Source organism: Acinonyx jubatus, chromosome F2, assembly GCF_027475565.1.
Source record: "Acinonyx jubatus isolate Ajub_Pintada_27869175 chromosome F2, VMU_Ajub_asm_v1.0, whole genome shotgun sequence".
NCBI lineage: Eukaryota > Metazoa > Chordata > Mammalia > Carnivora > Felidae > Acinonyx > Acinonyx jubatus.
In genome coordinates, this window is record NC_069394.1 from 32,828,970 (window position 1) to 32,852,818 (window position 23,849).

General features: G+C 38.3%; 1 long non-coding RNA gene across 1 annotated transcript in view; it reads right to left on the reverse strand.

The window, feature by feature from the left end:
• LOC128312807 (uncharacterized) overlaps positions 1 to 23,643 on the reverse strand; it is a 103,918-nt gene extending 80,275 nt beyond the window's left edge. The window contains exons 1-2 of the long non-coding RNA XR_008292566.1: positions 23,355 to 23,643; positions 9,230 to 9,328 (exon numbers count right to left, since the gene is read on the reverse strand). This is a non-coding gene — a long non-coding RNA (uncharacterized LOC128312807). The remainder of the gene's footprint in view (positions 1 to 9,229; positions 9,329 to 23,354) is intronic.
• Positions 23,644 to 23,849: the final 206 nt, after the last annotated feature.

The following is a 23,849-nucleotide window of genomic DNA, read 5'->3' on the forward strand; positions in this document are numbered from 1 at the left end:
ATGGAGTCACAGAATCCAAAGCAGGCTCCAGGCTCTAAGCTGTCAGCACAGAGCCAGACTCAGGGCTTGAACTCACGAGCTGCGAGATCATGACCTGGGCCAAAGTTCAATACTTAACTGACTGAGCCACCCAGGCGCCCCTACATTTTATACTTCTTTGATTTTTTCTTTAAGGTAAATTCCTAGAAACTAAAATGGTACAATAAAATTGTGGAAATTTTTAAGACTTTTGATACATATGCTGATTTTCTAATTTTACCCAGTTAAAGTTGCACCAGGAGCAAATGCAATAAATTCATGCATCATCATTATTTTCATGATCATTTTTAAAAATCTGTCATACCTTGGCTGCTATCACACACTTAGAAAGAGGCAGAGATGAAACATGAATTAAAGCAAGCTAACACCAGGTAATATGTTTTTACCCATTACCTTATGCACTTTCCTTATTCTTTAATATAATATGAAGTGATTGAGGCATCTAATTTTTTTTTCATATTTTTAACCATGAAATACGGCACCACTTTTTGAATAATCAAACTTTTCACAACTGATCTGAAATATCTGAAATGCCAGGTTAATCATCATCACCATCACCATTATCAAATTAGCCATTTAATAGTACTTTAGATAACTTAAATCAAATCATGCAGTATTTGTCCTTCTACAACCAGATTTTTATGTCCTCTGGGTTCATCAACGTTGTTGCATATGACAGGATTTCCTTCTTTTTCTAAGTTTTTATTTAAATTCCAGTTAGTGAACATACATTGCAATATTAATTTCAAGTATAGAATTTAGTGATTCAATGCCTACTTACAACAACTGATGCTGATCACAAGTGCTCTCATTAATCCCCATCACCTATTTAGCCCATTCCCCTGCCCGCCTTGCCTCCAACAGCCATCAGTTTGTTCTTTATAGTTAAGAGTCTGTCTCTTGGTTTGCCTCTTTCCTCCCCACTCCCATCCATGTTCATGTTTTGTTTCTTAAATTCCACATATGAGTGAAATCATATGGTAGCCGTCTTTCCCTGACTGACTTATTTCACTTAGCATAATATTCTCTAGCTCCATCCATGTCATTGCAAATGGCAAGATTTCATTCTTTTTTATGGCTGATAAAAGTGTATGTATCCCTTCAAATTAATATTGTTGTATCCTTTGGGTAGATACCTAGTAGTGCAATTGCTGGGTCATAGGCTAGTTCTATTTTTAACTTCTTGAGGATCCTCCATACTGTTTTCCAGAGTTTGCACCAGTTTTCATTTCCACCAATAGTGTAAGAGGGTTCCCCTTTCTCTACATCCTCACCAACCCTGTTTTTAGTTCTGTTTTAACTATTCTGACTGGTGTGAGGTTATACCTCATTGCAGTTTTGATTTTGATTTTCCTGATGATGAGTGATGTTGAGCATCTTTTCATGTGTCTGTTAGCCATCTGTATGTCTTCTATGGAAAAATGTCTATTCATGTCTTCTGCCCATTTCTTAACTGGATTCTTTGTTTTTTGGGTGTTGAGTTTGATAAGTTCTTTATGTATTTTGAATACTAACCCTTTATCAGTGATGTCATTTGCAAATATCTTCTCACATTCCATAGGGATTTAGTTTTGTTGATTATTTCCTTTGCTGTGCAGAAGTTTTGTATTTTGATGCAGTCCCAATATTTTACTTTTGTTTTTGTTTCCCTTGCCTCAGGTGACATATCTAGTAAGTAGTTACTACGGCCAGTGTCAAAGAGGTTACTGCCTATGTTCTCCACTAGGGTTTTAATGGTTTCCTGTCTCACATTTAGGTCTTTCATCCATTTTGAATTTATTTTTGTGTATGGTGTAAGGAAGTGGTCCAGTTTCATTCTTTTGCATGTTGCTTTCCAGTTTTCCCAACACCATTTGTTGAAGAGACAGTCTATTTTCCACTGGATATTCTTTGCTACTTTGTAGAAGATTAACGGACCATGCAAACTTGGGTTCATTTCTGGGTTGTGCATTCTGTTCTATTGATCTAGGTGTTTATTTTTGTGCCAGTACCACACTGTCTTGATCACTAAAGCTTGGTAATACAACTTGAAGTCAGGAATTATGATGCCTCCAGCTTTGCTTTTCTTTTTCAAGATTGCTTTAGCTACTCGGGGTCTTTTGTGGTTCCATACAAATTTTAAGATTGTTTGTTCTAGCTCTGTGAAAAATACTGGTGTTATTTTGATAGGGATTCCACTAAATATGTAGATTGCTTTGGTTAATATGGACATTTTAAATAATATTTGTTCTTCTAATCCATGACCATGGAATGTTTTTCCATTTCTTTGTGTCATCTTCAATTTCTTTCATCAGTGTTTTATAGTTTTCAGAGTATAGATCTTTTACCTCTCTGGTTAGGTTTATTCCTAGGTATCTTATGGTTTTTGGTACAATTGTAAATGGGATCATTTTCTTGATTTCTTTTTCTGCTGCTTCATTATTGGTGTATAGAAATGCAACCAATTTGCTTACATTGATTTTGTATCTTGAGACTTTACTGAATTCCTGTATCAGTTCTAGCAATTTTTTGATGGAGTGTTTCCAGTTTCCTATATAGTATTATATATATGCAAATAGCAAAAGTTTGACTTCTTCTTTGCCAATTTGGATGCTTTCTATTTCTTTTTGTTGTCCAACTGCTGCGGCTAGGACTTCCAGTACTATATTAAATAACAGTGGTGAGAGTGAACATCTCTGCCTTGTTTTTGACTGTCATTTTTTTCCCCATTGAGGATAATATTAGCTGTGGGTTTTTCATATATAACCTTTGTTATGTTGCAGTATGTTCCATCTAACCCTACTTTGTTAAGGGTTTCTATCATGAATGGATGTTGTATTTTGTCAAATGCTTTTTCTGCATCTATTGAAAGGATCATATGGTTCTTACCCCTTATTTTTTTAATATGGTGTATCACATTGATTGATTTGTGAATATTGAACCACACTTGAAGCCCAGGAATAAATCCCACCTGATCATGGTAAATGATTATTTTAATGTACTTTTGGATTCAGTCTGCTGGTATTTTGTTGAGAATTTTTGCATCCATGTAATCAGGGATATTGGCTGTAGTTCTCTTTTTTACTGGAGTCTTTATCTGGTTTTGATATAAGGGTAATACTGGCCTCATAAAATGAATTTGGAAGTTTTCCTTCCATTTCTATTTTTTGGCATAGTTTGAGAAAAAAATAGGTATTAACTCTTCTTTAGAGTGGTAGAATGCACCTGTGAAGACTTCTAGCCCTGGAGTTTTGTCTGTTGGGAGATTTTTGATTACGGATTTAATTTCTTTGGTGGTTACTGGTTTGTTCAAGTTTTTATTTCTTCCTGTTTCAGTTTTGGTAGTCTATTATGTTTCTAGGAATTTATCCATTTATTCCTAGTTGTCCAATTTGTTGGCATATAGTTTTTTCATAATATGCTCTTATAACTGTTTGTATTTCTGTGGTATTGGTTGTTATTTCTCCTTATTTATGACTTTATTTATTTGGGTCCTTACTCTTTTCTTTTTTATAAGTCTAGCTAGTGGTTTATCAATTTTAATAATTTTTTCAAAGAACCGGCTCCTGGTTTCATTGATCTGTTCTACTGGGGTTTTTTTTGGTTTCTATATCGTTTATTTCTGCTCTAATCTTTACAATTTCCCTTCTTCTGCTGGCTTTAGGCTTCGTTTGTTGTTCTTTTTCTAGCTCCTTTAGGTGTAAGATTAAGTTGTTTATTTGATACTTTCCTTGCTTCTTAAAGTAGGCCTATATTGCTATATACTCCCTCTTAAGACCAATTTTGCTGCATCCCAAAGGTTTTGGACTGTTGTATTTTCATTTTCATTTGTTTTCATGTATTTTTTTAATTTCTTCATTGATTTTCTGATTGACCAATTATTATTTAGTAGCATATTATTTAAGCTCTATGTATTTGTAGTCTTTCCAAATTTTTTCTTTTGGTTGACTTCAGTTTCACTGTATTGTGGCCAGAAAATATACATGTTATGATCTCAATCTTTCTGTATTTGTTGAGGTCTGATTCGTGACCTGGTATGTGATCTATTCTGGAGAAAGTTCTATGTGTACTCAAAAAGAAAATGTATTCTGCTACTTTAGGATGGAATGTTCTGAATATATCTGTTAAGTCCATCTGGTCCAGGGTGTTATTCAAAACTGTAGTTTCCTTGTTGATTTTGTGCTTAATCTGTCCATTGATGTAAAAGGGGTGTGAAAGTCTCCTGCTATTATTGTAGTATTATCAATGAGTTCCTTTATGTTTGTTATTGTTTTATATATTTGGGTGCTTCTGTGTTGGGTATATAAATATTTACAATTGTTAGATCTTCTTGGTGGATTGTGCCCTTAATTATGATATAGTGCCCTCGTTCATCTCTTGTTACAGTCTTTGGTTTAAAGTCTAGTTTGTCCAACATAAGTATAGTTACTCCAGCTTTCTTTTAATGTCCATTTGCATTATAAATGTTTCTCCATTCCTTCACTTTCAATCTGCAAACGTCTTTAGAGCTAAAATGAGTCTCTTGTACATAGCTTATAGATGGATCTTGTTGTTTTTGTTTATCCATTCTGACATCTTATGTCTTTTGATTGCAGCATTCAGTCCATTTACATTCAGATAATTCTTAATAGATATATATTTAGTACAATTTTATTACTTCTTTTGTTATTGTTTCTGGAGACTTCCTCTGTTCCTTTCTTGTCTTTGTCACTTTTGGTCTTTCCTTTCCACTCCAAGAGTCCCCTTTACTATTTCTTGCAGTACTGGTTTAGTTCATGACCATCTTTAGTTTTTGTTTATCTCTCCTATTCTGAATAATAGCCTTGCTGGATAGAGTGGCTGCATATTTTTCCCATTCAGCACATTGAATATACCATTCCCTTCTGGCTTGACAAGTTTCTTTTGAGACATCTGCAGCTAGTCTTATGAGTCCTCCCTTGTAAGCTAGGGACTTCTTTTGTCTTGCTGCTTTTAAGATTTTTTTTCTCTATCACTACATTTTGCCAATTTAACTACAATATGTCTTGGTGTTGACCTACTTTTGTTGATTTTGGTGGGAGTCCTCTGGCCTTCTGGATCAGGATGTCTGTTTCCTTCCCCAGATTAGAGAAGTTTTCAGCTATTATTTCCTCACATAAATTTTCTTCCCCCCTTTTCTCTCTCTTCTTCTTCTGGAGCTTCTATAATACAAATGTTAATACATTTAATGGAGCCACGGAGTTGCCTAAGTCTATTTTCATGTTCCATAATTCTTTCTTTTTTTCAGCTTCTTTATTTTCCATTATTCTATCTTCTGTGTCACTTATTTGTTCCTTTGTTTCTTTCATCCTTATGTGCATTGCATACAGTCTGTTTCAAATTTCAGTTATTGCATTTTTCATTTCTGATTGCTGCTTAACTCTTTTATCTCTGTGGTAAGGGCATCACTGAAGTCTTTCATTCTTTTCTGAAGCCTAGCAAGTATCCTTATGATTGCCATGGGGTATGTTACTTATATCTGTTTCTTAGTTCTCTGGATGTGACCTTACCTTGTTCTTTCATATGGGATGAATTTCTCTGTCTTGGCATTTTGTCTAAGTCTCTGTCTGTATGTTAGAAAAGCCTATTATGTTTCCTGCTCCTGAGAGTAATGGCTTTAAGAAGAAGAGATCATATAGTGTCCAGGGCCTGGCTCTTCAGGGAGTGTCTTTGGTGTCTGTTGCTTGCACCCTGCTGTTGTGTTTTGGCTGCTCTATCCTTCAGGTCAGTTGTCTGCAGAGACTCTCTGTACCTGCAGTGGGCAGTGGGCAGTGGGCAGTGTTTGGTCCTTGGCCAGAATGTGTTAAGTTTTAAGTAGGTGTACTCTGGTCTGTTAAATGAGACCTGATACTACTTCCAATAGAACTGAAGCCCTGTAGAACTCTCTGGTTGGGAGACATGTTGTGGACAGGGGTTTCTGCTGGCCTTTTGGGGAAGGGGCCCACTGTGCTGGTACTGAGGCAGACCTGACTGAGAAAGGCAGCACCGATAGAGCACAGGGGTGTGGGAGCTAGTATAAGCAGGGTAGGCAGCCAGAGCCAGGGCTATGCTATTTACTGAAGGTGACTCCGGGTTTATACTAAGGGGCAAGGGTAGGAAATAGCACAAGTCAGCTCCTTTGTCCCTGGAAGGGAGTCTCCATGCACACTGCCTCTCAGGGAAGCACCCCCAGAAGAAGAACAGTCTCCCCCACTGTGTGTCCCAGGCATTTTTCAGATTGCTGTTTTCCCAGTCTGCCCCTGGGTTGTCTGCCTGCCTTCTCTCCAGCACCAGCACAGTGCCCTCCAGGCTCTATCCCAGCCAAGCCTGCTGACATTTAAAACTCTAGGCTTCAGGGACCGTGGTGTGGCGGGGACCTGCACTGGTCTTCTGGGGGAGGGCCCACCATGCTGGCTTGCCCAAGAAGGGCAGTTGTGCCAGAGCTCAAGGGTGTTGGACTTGGAGTAGGCAGGCTAGGCAGCCAGTGCTGGAGCCAAGCTGCTTTCCAAAAGTGGCTCTGTGCTTATGCTGAGGAGCAGGGGAGGAAAATGGCACCCACTGGCTCCTTTGTCCCTGGAGAGGCATCTCAATGAACACTATGTCTCACAGACATGCTCCAAAAGAAGCGAATTACCCCCCTCCTCCCACTGTGTGCCCCGGGTGTTCCTCAGATTGCCCAGTCTGACCCCTGGATTGTTTGCCTGTCTTCTCTCCAGGAGCAGGGCAGGGCCATCAAGGCTCTATCCCAGCCAAGCCTATAGATCTTTTAAAAAAATTTTTTTTTTAATTTTTGAGAGACAGAGATAGAGAAAGAGAGCTCACTCACATGATCAGAGGAGAGGTAGAAAGAGAGAGGGAGAGAGAGAGTCCCAAGTGGCTCAGTGCTATCAGCGCAGAGCCAGATGTGGGGCTGGAACTTATGAACTGTGAGATCATGACCTGGGCCATAATTGAGAGTCAGATACTTAAGTAACTTGAGCCACCCAAGTGCCCCAGACCTTTAAAACTCCAGCCTTCAAGCCCCACTGATTGCAAAAACAAAAATCAACACCTCTTGTTTCCCCAGCCAATGGCTTGGGGAAATGTTCTCCTTGTGCTTTCCCCGGTGTGCTCCTCTCTCACCTTTCTCCATGACCACAGCTCCTTCCCCTCCATAGCACTCATGATCATTTCTCCCCAGAATCATGTCTCTACACCTCCTACCTTCCTCTATGTGGCTTTTCCCCTCCCTTCACTTGTAGAGTTTGTTCCATCAATCTTCAGGTTGATTTCTGGGTTATTTAGAATGATTTTATAGTTATTTAGTGGTGTTCCAGGGACAAGACGAGCCTAGGGTCCTCCTATTATGCTGCCATCTTAGCTCCTCCCTCCTTTTTAGAAGTTAAATAATAGTCCATTGTATGTATATGCCGCATTTTCTTATCCATTCACTCATCTATAGACTTTTAAGTTATTTTCTTATCTTGGCTATTGTGACTAATGGTGCAATAAACATTTTGAGATCCTCATTTCAATTTTTTCCAATACATACAGAAAAGTGGAATTGCTGGATCATATGGCAGTTCTGTTTTTAATTTTTTGAGATATTGTCATACTGTTTTCCATGGTAGCTACACCATCTTACATTCCCACCAATAGTGTAGAAAAGTTCCAATTTCCTCCACATCCTCACCTACGCTTGTTATCTTTTGGTTCTGGATTTGGTTCTGTCTTGTCTTGTCTCATCTTGTCTTGTCTTGTTTTGTTTACAGTAGCCATCCTAACAAATGTGAGATGATCTTTTGTTGTGGTTTTGCTTTGCATTTCCCTGATGATTTGTAATATTGAGCACCATTTCATGTACCTGTTAGCTATTGCATATCTTCTTTAAAGAAATGTCTATTCATGGGACGCTTGGGTGGCTCAATTGGTTAAGCATCCTCACTCTTGATTTTAGCTCAGGTCATGATCTCATGGTTCATGAGTTCCAGCCTTGCATCAGGCTCTGTGCTGACAGCATGGAGCCTGCTTGGGATTCTCTCTCTCTGCCCCTCTCCCACTCGTGGGAGTGTGTGCGCTCTCTCAAAAATAAAATTAAATAAATAACTAAATAAATAAATAAATGTCTATTCAGTCTTTGTCCACTTTCCAATCAGATTAAAAGTAATTTTTTTAATCTCACAGAATTAATAACTTGTAGAATCATAAAAGTATAGTAACTATAGCATAGCTATATGTATGCTCTATGTTTGACCAAAGTTTTTGAAAACTTCTTCATTAGTCTTTGTGGAAAAGATGAAGAAATATCCACTGAATAAGGTGATAATAGTTGGTTATATAAATTACCAAACTATGCTCATAAATCTAACACAAACTGATATTTTTATATACGATAAGGATGACCTGTTCCCCAAATTTGCAGTTGGTATGAAATTCAAAAGAACATGAAATACATTAGTGCCATCATCAACATCTAAAGAGAATCACCTAAATTAAAGATTAAAACTTAAAAAAAAAAAAACCCATAAAATTGAAACATAAATATCAAGGTCTTCATTTCAATCAGAAATGGTTCCTTCAAAGAAGCAGAACCACTATGAGTGATAAGGAATAATGGATTTATAGTAGGGATTAGACCTTGTACAATCATGGGGACTAGAGAGAAGTCTCTTCCTGAACTTAGTGTAGGTCAGCAGAGTAGACAATCAGAAAGGAAAGCTATAAGTGAAAAGAAGCATAGTGAAGACAAATAGGATTCCATGAAGACATCTATTGAATCTATTGAATCTATTTCTTACCATTTTGCAACTCAACAACATGGGTGATCTGCCAAAAGAAGCTGGTGCCTGGAGACAGAGCTGCGCATTCACCTAGCCCAGAATTATATAAAACTGAATTAGGAGATTGATCAGTGGGGGCTGGAAGGGCAGTGGACTCCACAGGGGTCAGAAACCTATAAAGTGAGTCCACAGGTCAGCTCCAATGTGCATGAGCTGTGGTGGCACCCAGAGCCCTCATGAACTTCAGGACATAAAGCCCTCGGCTACACTCTGCCTTCCACATATCATACAATTCCCACAACCAGGAATACAGTTAAGAGAATTCTAGAAATTGCAGTTCCAGCTTAGCTCATCTGCCATGGCACACAATCATCCCTTTGTCCCACCACACAGTCTAACCCTTCTTTATTTACAAGTCCTTCTTTATTTAGAAGTTAAAAAAAATCTCAGAGCACCTGGGTGGTTTGGTTGGTTAGCATCCGACTCTTGATCTCAGCTCAGGTCTTGGTCTCAGGATTGTCCCACATTGGGGTCCATGATGGGCACGGAGCCTACTTAAAAAAAAAAAAGTTAAATAAATCTCTTTTAACCTTATTTAACTTCTAAATAAAGAAGAGCAAAATCATCCTTCCACCTAAATGATGCAGCTATCTTTCATACAACTGAAAATATGCAAACTCTCTCAACAAAAAATAATACAAAGATATCTCCCTGGAGGGGCCAAGATGGCAGAACAGCATAGAAGTTTTGTTTTGTTTTGTTTTTTGCATCTCTCCTCCCTGAAATGCATCCAGATCAACAGTAAACCATCTTGCACACCTAGAAAACTGATCTGAGGATTAACACAACAATCTGCGCAACCTGAACCACAGAACTCAGCGGGTACACAGCACGGAGAGGTGAACTGGGGTAGAGAAGCTGCGGAGGGCAGGGAGCTGTTTTGCTTGCAGAGAGAGGATGGAGATGGGGGGAGAGTACGGGAAAAGCACCCTCCCCCCCCCCAAAAGCAGCTGGAGAGAAAGTGGAAAAGAGGGAAACAGCTACAGACACTGAACAAAAAAGGGAGAAAGGAAAAAGGAGAGTGTTTAAATTCCATTAAGACTATAAACAGGGGAGCACAGAGTCTGAAACTCCGCAGCTCGATACCTGGCGGTGCCCTGCTGGGAACGGCGAATCCCCAGGAGCAGAGACTGAGGTCTATTGTCCTCAGGCCACACAGGGAGTGGCTTTTCCCCTGCTGGGAGGACATCTGGTAGAGGCTGTGTGGCCACCCGGTCCCAGCAGACCCAAGAGGACAACCACATTTGCTGGTGCTGGAACAAGGTCGTTAAGGGTGAAGCCCAGTGCCAGATGTGTGTCGTGATTTTCCATAATCCCTGAAATGCTGCTGCCACACCATCTCACGAACTTTTCCTGGGGCCGGCTGGCACACGGTTGCACTCCCTGGGCATCAGCAGCAGCGCAGTCCCACAAACGTTCCTGGGTGTGGCCAGCACCCAGCCCTTCCTTGGTGAGACCCTCCCCCAGAAGGTCTGAGCCGGTCAAAGCCGCAGTCCCTCAGAAGGGAGCGGTTGGGAAACACAGCCGCATCTGAGATAAAACTCGGAAGGGAGGTGTCACCTCGCAGCCTGCCGGCTTGGTCAGACAGTATAGAAGCGGGGAGTGGACAGAAGCCCAGGACAAAGGACAGGTGCTTGATTGCCTGTTGCCAAGAGCACGGAGTTTCAACACCCGAGACTAAGTCGTTGGGTGACACCATTTTCTCCCCTCCCGCGCATGCGCATACACACCTAGCCAAGCCACCGTAATCCACCCCAGTAAGCAGCGCCACCTAGTGGAGAATGAAGCTGTTACACTAAACGCTGCCCAACTGGGCCAACTGCGTTGTTGAAGAACACCAGTCTCTCTGCCTGCTTAGTTTACAGACTATAAAGTGCTTAGTCGTTTGACTTCTACAGGAAACCAGATGTAATTTCAATCGTACTCCATTCTGTTTGTTGGTCCTTTTATTCATTTTTTTTCTTTTCTTTTCTTATTCTTGAATATAGAAACAGAAAAAATTTATTTTTATTTTTCATTTTTATCAAAAAGATTTTTCTTTAATTTTTTCTACTATATTTTTCACTTTTTTGTAAATTTTTTCAATTCTGTTTTACTTTCATAATTTCATTTTAGTCTATTTTATTCTGTTCATTTTTTCAAATTTTCAAACATTTTCCTTTTTTTCCTTTTTTCCTTTTTTCCCTTTGTCTTTTCTTATCTTTCCCATTTTTCTCTTATCTATCAAGCTTCTTTCAACAACCAGACCAAAACACACCTAGAATCTAGCATCCTTTATTTGATTTCTTTGTGTTATTTTTAATTTTTTAATTGTTTTGTTTTTTACTTTATTAATTCCTTTTCTTCCTTCAAACTGACAAAATGAAGGAATTCACCCCAAAAGAAAGAACAGGAAGAAATGACAGCCAGGCACTTAATCAACACAGATACAAGCAAGATGTCTGAACCGGATTTAGAATCACGAAAATAAGAATACTAGCTGGGATTGAAAGTAGATTAGAATCCCTTTCTGTGGAGATAAAAGAAGTAAAAGCTAGTCAGGATGAAGTAAAAAAATGCTATAACTAAGCTACAATCTTCAATGGATGCCATGGTGGCAAGGATGGATGAGTTAGAGCAGAGAATCCAGGATATAAAGGACAGACTTATGGAGAATAATAAAGCAGAAGAAAAGAGGGAAACTAAGGCAAAAGAGCATGAAATAAAAATTAGAGAACTCAGTGACTCATTAAAAAGGAATAACATCAGAATCATATGGGTCCCAGAAGATGAAGAGAGAGAAAAAGGAGTGGAAAATTTGTGAGCAAATCAGACCATAAAACTTTCCTAACCTGAGGAAAGACACAGACATCAAAACCCAGGAAGCACAGAGGACTCCCATTAGATTCAACAAAAACCGACCATCAATAAGACATCATAGTCAAATTCACAAAATAATCAGGCAAGGAAAGAATCATGAAAGCAGCAAGGGACAAAAAGTCCTTAACCTACAAGGGAAGACAGATCAGGTTTGCAGCAGGACTATCCACAGAAACTGGGCAGGCCAGAAAAGAGTGGCAGGATATATTCAATGTGCTGAATCAGAAAAATATGCAGCCAAGAATTCTTTATCCAGCAAGGCTGTCATTCAAAATAGAAGGAGAGATTAAAAGTTTCCCAAACAAAAATTAAAGGAGTTCATGACCACTAAACCAACCCTGTGAGAAATTTTAAGGGGAACTCTCTGAGGGGAGAAAAAATGAAGAAGAAAAAAAAAGACCAAAAGCAACAAAGACTAGAAAGGACCAAAGAACACTACCAGAAACTCCAACTCTACAGGCAACATAATAGCAATAAATTCATATCTTTCAGTACTCACTCTAAACATCAATGGACTCAATGCTCAATCAAAAGACATAGGGTAACATAATGGATACGAAAACAAGACCCATCTATATGTTGTTTACAAGAGACCCATTTTAGACCTAAAGACACCTTCAGATTGAAAATGAGGGCATGGAAACCATCTATCATGCTAATAGTCACCAAAAGAAAGCCGGAGTAGCCATACTTATATCAGACAATCTAGACTTTAAAATAAAGACTGTAACAAGAGATGAAGAAGGGCATTATATCATAATTAAGGGGTCTATCCACCAAGAAGACCTAACAGTTGTAAACATTTATGCTTCAAACATGGAGACACCCAAATGTATAAATCAACTAATCATGAACATAAAGAAACTTATTGATAATACCAGAATAGTAGGGGATTTCAACACCACACTTGCAGCAATGGATAGATCATCTAAAAGGAAAATCAATAAGGAAACAATGGCTTTGAATGATACACTGGACCAGATAGATTTAACAGATATATTCAGAACATTTCATCCTAAAGCAGCAGAATACACATTCTTCTTGAGTGCACGTAGAACATTCTCCAGAATAAATAACATACTGGGACACAAATCAGTCCTCAACAAGTACAAAAAGATCAAGATCATACCGTGCATATTTTCAGACCACAACACTATAAAACTCAATATCAACCACAGGAAAAAAATTGGAAAGGTAACAAATACTTGGAGACTGAAGAACATCCTACTAAAGAATGAATGGGCTAACCAAGAAGTTAAAGAGGAAATTAAAAAGTATATGGAAGCCAATGAAAATGATAAGACCACAGCCTGAAACCTCTGGGATGCAGCAAAGGCAGTCATAAGAGGAAAGGATATAGAATCCAGGCCTTCCTAAAGAAGAAAGAAAGGTCTCAGATAGATACACAACCTAAACTTACACCTTAAAGAGCTGGAAGAAAGAACAACAAATAAAACCCAAAGACAGCAGAAGACAGGAAATAATAAAGATTAGAGCAGAAATCAATGGTATCAAAACCAAACCAAAACAAAAACAAACAAACAAAAAAAACCCCAGTAGAACAGATCAATGAAACCAGAAGCTGGTTCTTTGAAAAAATTGACAAAATTGATAAACCCCCTATCCAGTTTGATCAAAAAGAAAAAGGATCCAAATAAATAAAATCAAGAATGAAAGAGGAGAGATCACAACCAACACTGCAGAAATGCAAACAATAATAAAAGCATATTGTGAGCAATTATATGCCAATAAAATGGGCAATCTGGAAGAAATGGAAAAATTCCCAGAAACATAAAAACTACCAAAATTGAAACAGGAAGAAATGGAAAATTTGAACAGACCCATAACCAGTAAAGAAATTGAATTAGTAATCCAAAACCCCCCAAAAAACAAGAGTCCAGGGCCAGATGGCTTTCCAGGGGAATTCTACCAAACATTTAAAGAAGAGTTAACACCTATTCTCTTGAAGCTGTTCTAAAAAATAGAAATGGAAGGAAAACTTCCAAACTCTTTCCTTGATCCAGCATTACCTTAATTCTAAAACTAAACAAACACCCCACTAAAAAGAACTATAGACCAGGTTCCCTAATGAACATGGATGCGAAAATCCTCAACAAGATACCAGCCAACTGGATCCAACAATACATTAAAAGAATTATTCACCACGACCAAGTGGGATTTGTACCTGGGATGCAAGGCTGGTTCAATATCTGCAAAACAATCAATGTGATACATCACATCAATAAAAGAAAGGACAAGAACCACTTGATCCTCTCAAAAGATGCAGAAAAAGCATTTGACAAAATACAACATCTTTTCTTGATAAAAACCCTCAAGAAAGTAGGGATAGAAGGATCACACCTCAAGATCATAAAAGCCATATATGAAAGACCCACTGCTAGTATCATCCTCAATATATATCTGATGAACCCTGCCTTTCTACAATTTTATTATTAGTTAAGTGTAACATTTTTACAGTAGTTGTCAATGAATAAAACTGCTGACATAGAGATTTTAGGTCTTTGACTATCAGAATAGGAGAAAAAATGGTGATAAAGGCCAGGTTATGGAAATCTGAGGATAGAAGCATCAAGTTGTCCATGTGCTATGAATTGAGAAGCCCAATGAATCCAACCAGCAAAATATCATCATTTTTCAAGAGACAATGAAGTACAGTTGGAAAAAACCCAAAACACTAGGAATCAAAATACTCAAGTTTTAGTCTCAGTTCCCAGTTGAGTGACCTTGGAAAATTTATTTAAACTCTCTGGGCTTCAGTTCCATCTATGTAACGAGAAATTGGGCCAGAGAATCTCCCATATATTTTCCAGCTATAATCTATTTATAGATTTGTTTTCTGTATTTACTTCTCTATTTTGAAATTTGCTGCTATTAGAACTCTCCTTTAAATTAGACCAAAATGCCAGGGCCTTGATCACCAGAAGTCACTAATCCTTACTTGGGTTAGAATGAATGCTTTGGTTAGATTACCAAACTTCTCTGTTTGTAAGTAAGAAGATATAGTAGGTTTCAAATATTAGGGTGAAGTAGGATGACTGAATTGAATTTATAGATCCAAAGGTATTCTATCCCAAGATTGGATAGACAAAATTTCATAGCACACATATAACTATGGAGGTTGTAGAGGCAATAGATGTGATAAGCAGACCCTAAGTGACCAGGAAGTGCCTTAAAGCTATAAAGAGGAAAGCAGATCTTTGTGATGTGCTCCAGCATGAACTTTGGCCCTAGATTTCCTGGAAGTATATACAAATAGGTGATAAAAAGGACAGGTTGAAGATAACAGGATACTAACCAGGAAGTGATTGCCAAAAGATAGTGTCAGAAAGAGCCAGCAACATGGAGTCCCTATTATGTATCAGGTTTTGTTCTGACCTTTACAGGGATCACATCCCATAATCCTCCCAACAATTCAATTAAGTTGGAATTGTGATCCCATTCATAGATGAGGAAATAAAAGTTAAGGAACTTGCTCGTTACAGGGACCGCCACACTTCCAAACACTGACAAAGAAGCAAATAATTGTTCAGTCAATTTAAGATTCATCCGAATGAAAATAAAAATAACAAGTCTTGGTAAAGTATCGCTGGAATTTTCTTTCTCCCAGGGCACTAGCCTTTTTCTAGTGAGGCCCTCCCAAGGATAAGATTTTCTTCTGTTGGTCACTAGACTGTCTCCTAAAGTAGATATAACCTGTAAGCCTTAGATGCAAGAATAGCTAATGCAGTTTGACAATACAACAGTTTGATTTTAGCTTTTCTTTAAAATGAAAGATGTGATTGTCACTTTGCCTAATTTTCAAGTATAAATAGATAATTTTGGGGGTGTAGGTGATGGCTAACCCTTATCTATCTGAACTCAAATTTTTAAAGTCCTTAGTGGTCCAACCCACCCCTAGACACCAGTTATTTTTGACATGATTAGAGGTCAGGCCCTTGCTTCCCTGACCATTACCACAATCAAATACAAGTGTGTGCATGTGTCTGTGTGTATATGTGTGAATGCAATGCAAGCATGATTGTGGGATCACATTCATTTAGAAATTAAAGTTTATGTAAATTTTTATTCATACTTTATGAGTCTTGGTCTCTGTATAAGTGTCTACTCATTTAGAAAAGAAACAATCTACTCTAGCTGCACCTCTGGAATTAGAAAGCTTGTCATCAGACTAACATTAAGCATCTTTGAAAACATAATGTAAGTCTACACAAGGATAAATTTTTAGTGTCACATCCATTGGAAAATAGAATAATACCTAGACTGGCAATAAAAGTATAAAAGAGGAAAAGGACAAAACACGTTCTCAACAGACAAGTTAGAATATGAAGTTGTTAAGACAAGAAGAACACCTAAACAGATGACAGAAAATGACATCAGAACAATAATAAAGAAATGAAGGGAAAGACTTCAAAGGTATTAAACAGATAAGGATACCATGCATGAAATAGAAAGAAAGAGTACAAAACCAAAAGTCAGTCTAGAATGCAGTCCTACACATGCAAAAAGGGAGCTCAAGGTCCTTCCAATTCTCACATTCTATAGTTTATGACTGTGTAATTCTAAAACATTTGCTTAATGAATTATCTTCAGTCCCCAACTGACACATCTTTCCAGGCACACAAGGGCTGCTGATTCCCAGGCTCCAGTTGAGAAAGACAAACCCCCTTTCTGGGTTCCACTTGAATTCAGAATTTAACATAGAGCCCATGTGGATCCCACATTTAAATCTTGTTCTTTTTTGACAGGTTGACAGGTGTGGTACATATAGAAATCTACAAAAATATGAACAGACAAACTTCAAAGACTATTGAAGGTCTGGCCTGTCAGATGGCTGGAGGGATGGAAAGTACCCCAGACCCAGCACTCTAAAACTTTCTAATGAGAGGAGCAACATAAATATTACACACTTCAAACCACCAATGTTATAAACTGCCTCACGAGAGCTGCTCACAAACATGTCCTTTAACAGGAAAAGCTCGCCATGAATCTTTCTTGCAGGCAGTGCACATTTTAATGAATGCTAACATGTTTGCAAACATAATGAAAATAGTATTTCCCACAGAGCAGTGTGAGATTATTTGAATAAAATATCTGCCTTTGGACATGAGTCTCAGCTGATGATCGCAGTAGGATCTGTGCTTTATTTGTGGATTAGAAGCCACAGTGCAAGATGGACATGTGCTTTATGAGTACTGGCTGTGGCAACCTCTCACCCGCTGACATCTGCCCAGATTGCTCCTGGTTTTAAATCTCTGCATCTGAATTTTAGACGCTAAAACTTTGGCATTGCTAAAGAGCCATGTCTCTAAAAGGGAAAGTCTCACGAGGGGATGAAATTCAATACCAGAATTTCAAATATTTTATCATTGTAGAACAGAAACCAACACAAGAAAGGGAATACAATGAAAATAGCTGGAACACAGGACCCCAACAAACTGAAAAATGGTGGCATTTCAATTATAATGGAACTACTACACCCTTGGGAAGGATTAACACATATCTCATAGGCAGTTGCCTTGATTGGAAGATACCTTCTTCACTCTCAGGGAGCAGGTTCTAGATCCTATGGCTCTCTGATGGCATATAAGACTGTGTGTTTGCCAAGTGAATGCATAAATCTAGGGGTATTTGTTCCCGCAAAAAAATTGCTTCAGACCCCAGCCCACATTTCCCTCCAAATCCCTCCCACTTTAAAAATTCTTTAATTACTTCTGTATGCATTTGGTGTACATCTGGCTTGTGTCACGGGCCTTTCTTCAATAATGGCCCATTTTCCTTTGAACAAGGCCCGGCTTAGACATGCCTATAAGTAGAAGCTACAACAGAAAGAATAGGGCGTTAGAGAGCCGATTGGACATCAGGAAGCAAAAGATAACTTGAACTTATAAAAAGTCATAAGAATACACACAAAAAAGTTCAAAACTTGGACCGCACAAGAAAGCAACTGCCACAGATCATTTCTGAAAACTCAGTGGTTTAGCACAATAGAATTTTATCTGTCAATCTCACAAACCCCAATCGACTAGGGTGGGGGTGACTGTGGATGTTGGGCTCGATGCCATCCTCAGGGCCCCATGCTGACACAGTCATCTTCCTTCCATACATAGTTTCCAAAGTCACTCTGGGTGTCAGGATGTGGCAAGAAAACTTGGGAAGAGAGACAGTGGAGAGTCATCCAAGAAGTGCTTTGAAACAGGCCTGTAAATGGCTCACCTTTCTTTTGCTCGCATCTCAATGGCCAGTACTCAGTCACATACTCACACCTAAAGTGAAAGGAGGCTGGAAAATGTAGTCCAGTGATGCTCTAATAAGGTTTGGCAAAACCACCTCACTACACCCAACTAATTTGGAATAAATTCTTGGTATGTTTCAGAGGAGCTTGACCTGATTTTTACTACATGCAAATTAGTAACAAGTAACAGTAATGTCTGATGATAGATATTAGATTTTTAATACTTTGGGTTTTTTTTTAATTTTTTTAGGTTTATTTATTCTGAGAGAGAGAGAGAGAGAGGGAGGGAGAGAGAGAGTAGGGGAGAGGCAGTGAGAGAAGGAGAGGCAGAATCCCAAGCAGGCTCTGCACTGACAGTGTGTAGCATGATTCAGGGCTCAAACTCACAAATCCTTGAGGTTCATGACCTGAGCCAAGATTGAGTTGGACGCTTAATTGCCTGAGCCACCCAGGTGCCCCATAGATTTTTGAATACTTTCAACTAATTTTTTGATTCCCCAAATTAGAATAAATTGGAGCACAGTGACAATGTTTAATGCAATATACTCATTTAGGGCCAAGATCATGCCTGTTTTCCTATCCACTATATCTTGACAACCTCAAGATGAAAATATGTGTTCAATGTATGACCTCATTGATAAATGTATGTGCTCAAGAAATATTTCTTATATAGATACAAGAAACCTCTACCTTAAACTCAAACTTAAAATTGTCTATTCCCATCATGTAGTGGCCAAGATAACTTTTTTTTGATAAACCAAGAATTATGTCTTTGGCTTGAGGGAAGCATAAAACTGGCTTCCATGTCTTGTATATGTGACAGGCCCCTAGAATTCCTAGAAACAGACCTGGAACCCATAGACAAACCCAAATCCCATGAGTTTATAATACATCTGAGAGTCTCCAACCTATCATCTTGAGCAAGAAGAGGCAGCTGGAGCATAGGCTCTGGAGCTAGTCATCAGAGTCTGAATCTGACTTTACCAATCACTATAATGTGACCTGAGGCAATATGGTTAACTTCTTTCTGGTTCTACTTTACTCTCTGCACATTATTGCTGGAAGGATTAAAATAATTACCAGATGTTGGGGAATGTCTGTGGCTCAGTCAGGTAAGCATTAGACTTTGGCTCAGGTCATGATCTCACAGTTTGTGAGTTCAAGCCCACATCAGGTTCTGTGCTGACAGCTCAGAGCCTGGAGCCTGCTTTGGAAGCTATGACTCCCTCTCTCTCTCTCTGCCCCTCCCCTGCTCATGCTCATGCTCTGTCTCTCAAAAAATAAATAAACTTTAAAAATTTTTTTAAAATAATTAATAGATGTAAAAGCACTTACAAGAGAGACTACCCAATAGTAAACACCTAGTTGATATTAGCTGTAAATGATGGCATGCATATGCCTTTGCAGTAGCTGAAGTAAATTATGGTCAGGATTGCCCCATCTGCAATTTCTAATACTCATGAATATCTTTATCAGACCTGCCATGTTGTCAGAATTATGGTTTGCCTTTAAAGTGAACACTCCCCTTAATCCATTTGATATCCAAGGTTGCAAGAATAAAAACTAAACTTTGGAGAGTATTTACTGTTTTCCAGACAATTTACATGTACTTCCTTACTGACAGTTACAGAAGTTTAAGTATTTGCTCATGTACCACAGTAAATAGAAGAGCTTTAACTTGAAGACAGAGAATCTTATACTAGAATCTGTGTATTTTTCAAGGGTTGGGCATCATGATTTCCTACAGGCTCTTGGAACAGACACATCACATTATTGGGGCATCCTCCACAGCACCACCCAAAGCATTCACGCATACAGTAGACTCTCCTCAAGTACATATAGAATAGATGGATACATGGGTGAGTGCATGAGTGGGCAGTAGCTTGACACATGAACCATGGCACAACATTTGTCCTCCCAAATTCGGATACCAGAAAATTTCATCACAATAAATTAAATTTAAAAACCTCCAAGTGCCTTATATCATGATCAATTCAAGAGCACAAATGGAGTGAGTAGCATTAACGAGGAGGCCATTCTAAAACAATTTGGAATGTCTTCACTTTCTTGGACTCCCTGATGGTGAAACAGGCTCCTGATTGCTTAGCACACCTATCTGTTGAATATTCACACTGATGGAGGGGGGTAGCGATGCAGAAAATACAGAACATCAGATAATCCAAAGTCATTTATATTTGGCTCAGGAATGCTTTGCATAATAATTTTGCAGCTGATTGATCCTCCAGGGTTTGTTTGTGCTGATATTAAGGCAGTTTTCATTCTGAGAAAATGCTGACAGGATAGAGTGGGGTGTAAGGCTAAACATAAATGTGAGAAAATCATTCATTCATTCATTCATTCACTCATCAGGTCCTAGATGAGAGCTTATTTATGCCAGGCATTGTGATAGGTATTAAGGATAAAAAAGAAATGAGGGGGGCACCTGGGTGGTTCAGTCTGTTAAGCTTCTGACTCTTGATTTCAGCTCAGGTCATGATCTCATGGTTCACAGGTTCAAGTCCCATATCAAGCTCAGTGCTGACAGTGTAGGGCCTGTTTGAGATTCTCTCTCTTTTCCCCTCTCTGCCCCTCCCCCATGCTTGCTCGATCTGTCTCTCTCTCTCTCTTTCTCAAAATAAATAAACGTAAAAAAAATAAATGGGATATTTATAGTCTTGGCCCTGGAGATATTTACAAATACATAAAATTAATAGTTAGCCATATGTCATTTCAGTCCTGTGAATAGATATGCCACTATGCCCCAGATTCATCTGTCATACACAAACACATTTATCACATCTGAAGTAAAAGTCAGCTTAGAATAGATATTTACAAACTCAGGTTATAGCACTGATTCTCATGAAGTAATAATAGTAGACGCATATGATACTATTAGATTCTAAGACTGTTCTAAATGCTTTAAATGTATCAGCTAATTTAGCTCTGACAAAAATACCTGTAAGAAGTAATATTATTATCACCCCCATTTTACAGGTGAGAAAACTGAGGCTTAGAAAATAAGTTGCCTAAAGCAACAAAGTTTTTTGGTGGCAGGGCTAAAATTTGAGTCTAGGCAGCCTGCCTCCAGAACCTGGGTTCTTATAACCATAATCTGCTGCCCTCCTCCATCAAAATGCCAAATTCCATGAGACTTAAAGATTATCATTGATCCTTGTAGAAAAAAAAATTTAAATTATTTCCTCATCTTCACACCTACAAAAGTTAAATTTCATTTATTAGAAAACTTTAAGCATATGGTATTAAATTTTTTGAAGAAAGGTAATAACTGAAAGAAAATATCTGCAAACTATGTTACAAAAAAATCATTAGTATAACCTACTAGGAAAGTGAGGAAATGATATAAAGAATTCACTGAAGAAATTCAAGTGGTCACTAAATGTTAAACTGATGTTCAAACTAATTAGTTATCAAAGAATGGCAAATGAAAAAAAAAATATATATATATATCAAATTAGTAAAAAACCTACAGCCTCAACCACACTACGCACTGACCTGGATGTGGAAAAACAAGAACTCTCATACATTGATGCTGGAAGCAGAAATGGGTAGAACCGCTTTGGAGAGCAATTTGGCACGATCTAGTAAAAGGGTCACCCCTGCAGCTTCTCATTTCTGTTAACCTTGAAAAAGGATCTTGCCTGACAAAAACTCTTGTAAGGACACGTATGCCAAGATACTCGTTGCGGCTTGATTTGTAATTATGGACAAGTGGAAAGCAATGTAAATACTTCTAGGGAAAGGAATAAAGGAAAAGAAATCCTGTCCCAACCTAGGATACTAAAACAGTAGTAAAAGTAGGACTTAGTGTTATATCTGTTTATTTCAACATCTGTATGCCTGTATGCAGTGCAGAAAGTGAAAACATCTGATACTACGCATGCACATTTGGGAAAAAACAGTATACGTGGATACAAATATACGTGTAGAGAAATATGAACCAAGAGCCGGAAGGGCACATCCCACATTCTCACCAGTAATTGCCACACATACAGACCCAGGTGAATGGAATTGGAGGATCAAAGGAAGCTTCAACTTTGTCTTAGTTTTTCCATAAAACGGCTCACACAAATATGACCAAAAACTAATTTTAAAAAATGAGTCTGGAGTGGCAGAAATCTGGTGTTTTAAATATTAACCTGTCTAATTTGTATTTTTTATATAATTTTCAAAGACAAAGAACAAAGATGAGGACATCCTCTTGGGGAGGGATATTTTTATTTAAACTTGAATGTGAACTAGTCCTCATCTGCTAGATGACACAAACTACTTTCTGCTTTGGTTATAGTCGTTTGTACGCATGCCTTACTTCTTGTACTAGACCAAGCGCTTTAAAGCCAGGATTCAGATCTGTGTCAGCTTTGAAGTTCCTCTAAATCACACACACGCAGGCATGTGTGCTTGCACACATGTACACGCATATACACACATGTGTGTATATGCATGTACATATACACACAATCACATACCAATTCCTGTATGTGTGCATATGCTTACACATTTACACAAAACCAAACCGTATCTTGTATATAGAGTACTTCCCATAAACACTTATGGAATGAATAAAGAGTTTGGATAAACTATTCTTTCTTTCAATAACTTGACCTGATATTTTTTCTGCTATAACAAAGTCAACTTGGACAGGAATGGGGCAACAGGTGACTAACCAATCCTCTCTCATTCAGGTAATTCATCTATTTCAGAGGTTATAAATAGTTTTTAGCAGTTACTATTTTTGCAAATGGCATCTTAATTAGAAGCATAAACAAAAACATAACAGGAGAGCTTCTTTGGTTGAAGCAGGGGAAATGGTTCTATGCCACTCCCAAATACACACACTTCCCCATCTCACAATTCAGAAAAAAGTGCCAGAAAACCCTCACAGTGCAGCAAACAGAGTGTAACACGTTGCTGTGTTTATAGTGAAAATAGCATCGTGTTCCAATGCACCGCTAGCAAATGGCTTGTGCAAGAAGTGTTGATATTTTCCTGTGTCTTTTGCTGTTCTATGCATTAACTTGGCCTTCCTTTCAGCCCCACCCTATCTCTCCTTTGAAACCATTGTCTCCTTGACATGAAAAATGTACTTCAGAAAGCCTAATGGCTAATTACATCAAAGGGAAGAAAGTCCAAACCTCAAACAAGGAATGATTAACTGCGCAAGCTTTAACGGAAGTTATCACACCCTCAAAACTACTCCTCTTCTTTAATAAAAATGTTTCCAGTAATTTATTTTCTGACAAAGTTTGTGTTCTCTGCCCAGGAGTGACTCCTGTTTTGTTCACTCCAGGGTTGTACCCTATCTATGGCTGGCCCTGACCATGGGCAAAACAGGCAGCCACCTACATAATATGATTTATGCAAATACAGCACATTGAGGGAATACATACCAGACCTCATGGGAGAGGAAATCCTGCTTGCTTCAGTGGTGTTTCCCAGGTTGTGTTTGTTGCATGGCATCTTAGTGGGTTTGCATGAAATGCAAAAAACAATGGTAAGGGAAGTTGTTCCATGATCAAATAACCATGTGAAATTTGGGGCTACACAAAAGTAACAATTTTAATTATTAACAGAGATTTTAATACTCTATTTATTCTTAAAACAGGTACCAGGGAAGATTATGTATACATGCATTTTCCTTCTAAAAGCTCCTTGAAAATAAAGACTATGTCTCTAATAGTCAACAGTATATTCCCAACACTTAGCACATTGCCTTTAATATAACAGACACTCAGTAATGTTCTTGAATAAATTAGTAAATCACTAACCACCACCATTGTGAATAATGACATTTTTACACTCTACAATGACTTGAGTGCCTTCATAAGGTGCACCTTAACTATGCCTCAAAAGAATCTCACAGAAATGTAAGATAAGAGTAAAAA